General features: G+C 45.6%; 1 protein-coding gene across 3 annotated transcripts in view; it reads left to right on the top strand.

The window, feature by feature from the left end:
* The window catches only part of LHFPL3 (lipoma HMGIC fusion partner-like 3), a 538,481-nt gene that overhangs the window by 271,967 nt on the left and 261,070 nt on the right, over window positions 1–5,444 (top strand). The gene's annotated exons all lie outside the window — the stretch shown is intronic.

Below are 5,444 nucleotides of genomic sequence, written 5' to 3'. Positions count from 1 at the left end.
TCTTAGTACTGAACCCAGAGGGATGCCACTGGTCACCTTCCGCCATGTTGACTCAGTTCCGTCAATCATTACTCTCTAGATCCTATCTTGGAGCCAGTTACCTAGCCACTGGACCTAGCCACTGGACCATAAAGTAGTCAAGGCTGCATTTTCCCAATTTCACCATGAGGATGTAATGGGAGACTAGGTTGAAGGCCTTTTTGAAGTCCAAGTATATGAAATCAACCTCATTTCCCCTATCCAGGTGGTGAGTTACCTGATCATAGAAGGAAATGAGGTTGGTCAGGCATGACCTGCCCGTAATGAAGCCATGTTGGCTATCTTTCAGAATGTTGCCTTGTGTTAGTCTATCAGTAATGGATTCTTTGATAATTTTTTCCAGGATTTTACCAGGGATTGAGGTCAAAGTGATTGCCCTGTGATTCCCTGGTTCCTCCTTTTTCCCTTTCTTGATGATAGGCACCACATTGGCCCTCTTCCAATCTTCTGGGACCTTTCCTGAGCGCCACGGATTTTCAACTGTCTTTGCCATAGGTCACGCGATCATGTCAGCCAGTTCTTTTAGCACTCTTGGGTGTAGTTCATTTAGTCCTGCTGACTTGTAAATATTTACCCTTTCTAGGTGCTCCCTCACAAGATCTTCACCAACTATAGCAGGGTGGTCACCCACCCACCTTGCAAGCCTGTCCAAGTCAGCCTGAATTGCCAGCCTATCCTCCAGAGTGACCGCACTTCCCCATAATTTGGTATTGTCTGTGAACTTAGCCAGTCCACTTCTGAAACCTGAATCTAGATTGTTTATGAATATATTAAAGAGTACTGGTCTGAAAACTGAACCTTGGAGGACACCACTGGTCACCATGCACCATGTTGACTCGGTTCCATTGATGATCACTTGCTGAGTCCAACCACAGAGCCAGTTCCTCAGCCATCGGACTGTAAGCTTGTTGAGGCTGCAGCTCTCCATTTTTACCATGAGGACATCATGGGACACCAAGTCAAAGGCTGTCTTGAAATCCAAGTAAATGACATCTGCCTCTCCTCCCCTTTCCAGGTGATGCATCACCTGGTCATAGAAGGAAATGAGGTTTGTCAGGCATGACCTACCCATAATGAAGCGGTGTTGGCTCTCTCTCTCAGAATGGTGCCTTCCATTAGCCTGTTGTTGATGGATTCTTTAATAATTTTTTTCAAGATCTTCCCAGGGATTGAAGTCAAACTGATTGGCCTATAGTTCCCTGGGTCTTCCTTCCTTCCCTTCTTGTAGATAGGCACCACGTCAGCCCTCTTCCAATCTTCAGGAACCTCTCCTGAGTGCCATGAATTCTCAAATATCCTTGCCATTGATCATACTATGATGTCAGCCAATTCTTTTTGCATTCTTGGGTGTATTCCATCCAGGCCCACTGACTTGTGAATGTCCAGCCTCTCAGTGTGTTCCCTCACAAGGTCCTCACCAATTGCAGGCATATGGTTGCCCTTACCTTGGTAATCCTGTGTCCTGTCAGACAGGGTGATCCCCTTGGGCTGGTGGAAAACTGATGCATAGTAATCATTGAGAACATTAGCTTTTTCCTGGGTGTTGGTTGTCAGCTGCCCCGTTTGTTTCAGCAGGGGCCCAGTGTTGCCCTTATTTTTCATTCAATTTCCCACATATCGGAAGAAGGACTTTTTACTGTCCTTGATTCCTGTAGTCAGCTTGAGCTTGGCTTCAGCCTTGGCTTTTCTGGTCCGCTCCCTGCAGGTGTGGGCCAGTGATACTTAATCCTCCTTAGAAGTATTTTGCTGCTTTTCTTACAAAATGGGATGGACTTCCTTTGTGCTCTTAGAATCACTTCCTTGAGGAACGATCACTCTTGTACTCCCTTCGTCATTGGACCATGGTCCCATGGGGCCTCGCCAACCAATCTCCTGAGCTTGTGGAAGTCAGTTTTCCTAAAATCAAGGATTTCTACCCTACTGTCTGATTTCCCCAGCTTACGGTGAATGGAGAAAATAATCATCTCATGTTCACTGTCACCTAGTTTCCCTTCGATCCTCAGGTTGCTCACTAGATCATCCCCTTTGGCCGGAACCAAGTCTAGGTGTGCCCTGCCCCTGGTTGGTCCATAGACTCCTTGAGTTAGATAGAGCTCTTCAATGCAAGTCAGGAAACTTTGTGAGCGATCAGATCTTGGTGAGTGGTCATCCCATGAGCTGTCTGGGTAGTCAAAGTCACTCATGATGACTGTGCTCTGAGAGCATGCAGCCTCTGCCAGTTCTCCAGAGAATTTCTGGTCAAGCTCTTCCCCTTGGTTTGGAGGTCTGTAGTAAATTCCTGCAGTCAAATCCCTTTCCTATGCTCTCCCCATATCTTGATCCAGAGGGTCTCAAGTCACCCTTCTTTGTTTCCAATCTTTGCTTCTAGGGAGGCACAACGTCCCTTCATGTAGAAGGCAACTCCTCCGCTCTTCTTCCCAATATGATTCCTCCTATACAGGGCGTATCCCCCTATACCTGTGCTCCAATCATAGATAGAGTCCCACCAGGTTTCTGTAATCCGTATAAGAGTGTATTGCTTACTGGTCAGCAGGAGGGCTAGTTCCTCCTGCTTGTTTCCCATGCTTCTGGCATTTGTGTACAGACAACTAAGCCGGCCATTGGAGGTCCTAGGCTTCCTGGTGAGCTATGGAATAATCTGTCCTTTGGCCGGTGTTGGAGTATGCTTCCTATTGTACCCTGGTATGCTGGTTCCAAGGTTGCCATTTCTTGGGCTTGTATTAGTAGTTGTTGGCCAGTCCCCTGGTGATCTCAGTTTAAAGCCCTATCCAGGAGGTCCACCATTCTACCCAATAAAATCTTCTTCCCCCTTGGCATGAGGTGGATGCCATCTCTTCCCAACAGACCACAGTCCCAGAGGAGCATGCCATGGTCAAAGAAGCCAAAGCCCTCATGGTAGTACCAGCCCCAGAATTTTCTGTTCGCTTCTTCTATGCATCTGTATTTCCTGTACCTGTGACCCATGAGGCCATGACCCATGACCGGGAGGACCAAGGAGAAAACTACCTGTGCCCCCAACCCCTTGAGCCCAGCCCCCAGAGCCCTGTAGTCACTCATGACCCAGCCGGAATTGTTCCTGGCTGTGTCATTTGTGCCCAAATGTGTGAGGAGCATGGAGTAGTGGTTGGAGGGTTGGATGAGTTTGGGAATACTTTCAGCCACATCTCAGGTATGAGCCCCTGGGAGGCAGCTGACTTCACAGGTTAGGGGGTCAGGGCAGCAGATCACTCCCTCAGTCCCCTGCAGGAGGGAGTCGCCCACCACAACTACCTTGTATCTCTTCTTTGGGGTGGTGGCTGGATGCCTTCCTTCTTCTGGAGCCTGTGCTTCTGCTAATGGCTCTGCTGGTGCTGTGAGAAGTGCATACCTGTCGCGCAGTTTCAGGGGAGGAGTAATCCTGGCACTGCGTACCTTGGGACTAGAGACGACTGTCTTCTAGGCAACTCCAGGATGGGACTCTAGGTTGGTCTGTTCATTGTCCTTTGTTGATGAGATGTCCTTTGCATTGATGCGTTGTCCTTCCCATGATGAGATTTGATGTGTGATTGGAGCCCCCTCCCCCTGAGGTGAGAGGCTGCAATCCACATGGCCCCCCACTCCAGTGGGGCTGAGAAAACCCCAGAAGGGAATTCCCTCCTATGCCTTCTCCCCCTCCCATCCAGAGACAGCAGCTCCACTGGGCTGCTATTGCAGCTGGAGCAGACAAATTAATGAAGTCCCTCTGCTTAGGAGCATCTTCATTTGAACTGTCATACAATGAACATTAATTTATTGCCCAATCAGAGGGCTCTGTATCTGTGCTTTTCTGTTTGAGCATGGTTTTAGAGCGCTTCCAAAGAGCCAGTCACATAACAAATGTCATTTCTGTCTATGCCCAATAAAGGAATGCAAGATTTATGGGGCAACAAGAGCGAACGAGGGAGTGAAAGAAGTGGCACTCCCCGCAGCAAAGGAGTCCTGGGTTCCAGTCCCCACTAAATATATGTTTGAGAATATTCCTTAATCTAGTTTACAGGATAAATCATCAAAGATGTCTTCTGTGGTATTTCTGCATGAAATTTCAAATGTCCAGTACTTCAGAACTCATAAGCTAGAACCTGCATTTCACAAATTGATCTTGTAAATAATGTCCAAACATTCACATTAATGCCCAAAACGTTCACTTTTCTTGCCATTGTTGCATTTATTTAAATCTATTTTATTTGAATCTGTAATCATTAAAATAAATGAGTTGTTTATTTCCCTGTATGGCATTCCAGGTACATGTGTTCAAATGCAAGAGTACTGCCACTGCCTGGATATCATGACTAATTGCTCAGAAGCCACCTGGCAAATCCACCTCCACTTGAGTGCAGGGAACCATTCTTCAGTATAACTAATCCTATCTCTTTCACAGAAATAGATCAAATAATTTCTTGCTGTCTCAGTTCAAATTCCAGCATCTCTTTCTGCCAAGAGAACGTTGATATAGTGTATGCTATTGCATGATATATTGATTTCTTATTTTTGCTAGCTGAGGTCCTGTCACATAATGGAGTTTAATCAATAAATCATGTGTCAGCTGTGGTTATTTCAAATCCCACTTTCTTTTTTTTTTACATTTCAGTGTCTAAACTATTCCGTAGTATTAGCATGTCTTTGTTCCTTTTCTTTTTCCTGGTACCATACTGATTTAATAGCTGTTCTAGTAGCATAAACATGGCAAGAAAATGATATCTGTTTACCCCAAAGGAAGAAAGTGAAGAATTAGGTAGAAATAGCCCAAACCCATTTATCTGCCCTATACATCCCGTGTGATCGTGAGCAAGTCATTCAGTCTCTGTACTTTGGTTTCTCATCTATGAAAATAGAAATGCAGTGCTTTACCTTGTAATGGTTTTGTATCAATTTACTAAACTTTGTGAAGCACTCAGATATCCGAGTCCTGGGAACTATATATATACCTAGTATGATATTTTCCAAGGATTTAAACCTTTCAGTTGGAAGACAAAGGGCTCTTCTACATATCTCCCTACAGCGACATAGTGACACACGACATTGCCGTATAGCACACTACAGTGTTGTAGCAATCACGTGGTTCTGCACATGCAGCTATGTCACTGTAGCACTGCGCTCCCCAATATAGCTCACCACTACAGTGACATAGTGGTGAAATCTAACCGTGTGCCATGCACCGTGTCTTAGTACTTCCAAAAGGACGTACCCACGTGCAGCAATGTGTAGATGCACCCAAAGAGTCTGATTTTCTATACTGCATTTGCATTGGTGTCTTTGTACTGAAATCAGTGAAGTTATGCCTCTGTGGTGGAGTGGAAAATCAAGCCCAAGAGTGACAGGGCTCCTGTTAACTATACTATTTAGTCTTACATAGATTCATAGATTCATAGATTCATAGATTAAGGGTT

Source organism: Gavialis gangeticus, unplaced genomic scaffold, assembly GCF_001723915.1.
Source record: "Gavialis gangeticus isolate Ggan-Ray unplaced genomic scaffold, GavGan_comp1, whole genome shotgun sequence".
Taxonomy (NCBI): Eukaryota; Metazoa; Chordata; order Crocodylia; family Gavialidae; genus Gavialis; species Gavialis gangeticus.
The sequence above is the reverse complement of the archived record's forward strand: the minus strand, read 5'-3'. Positions and strand labels throughout refer to the sequence as shown.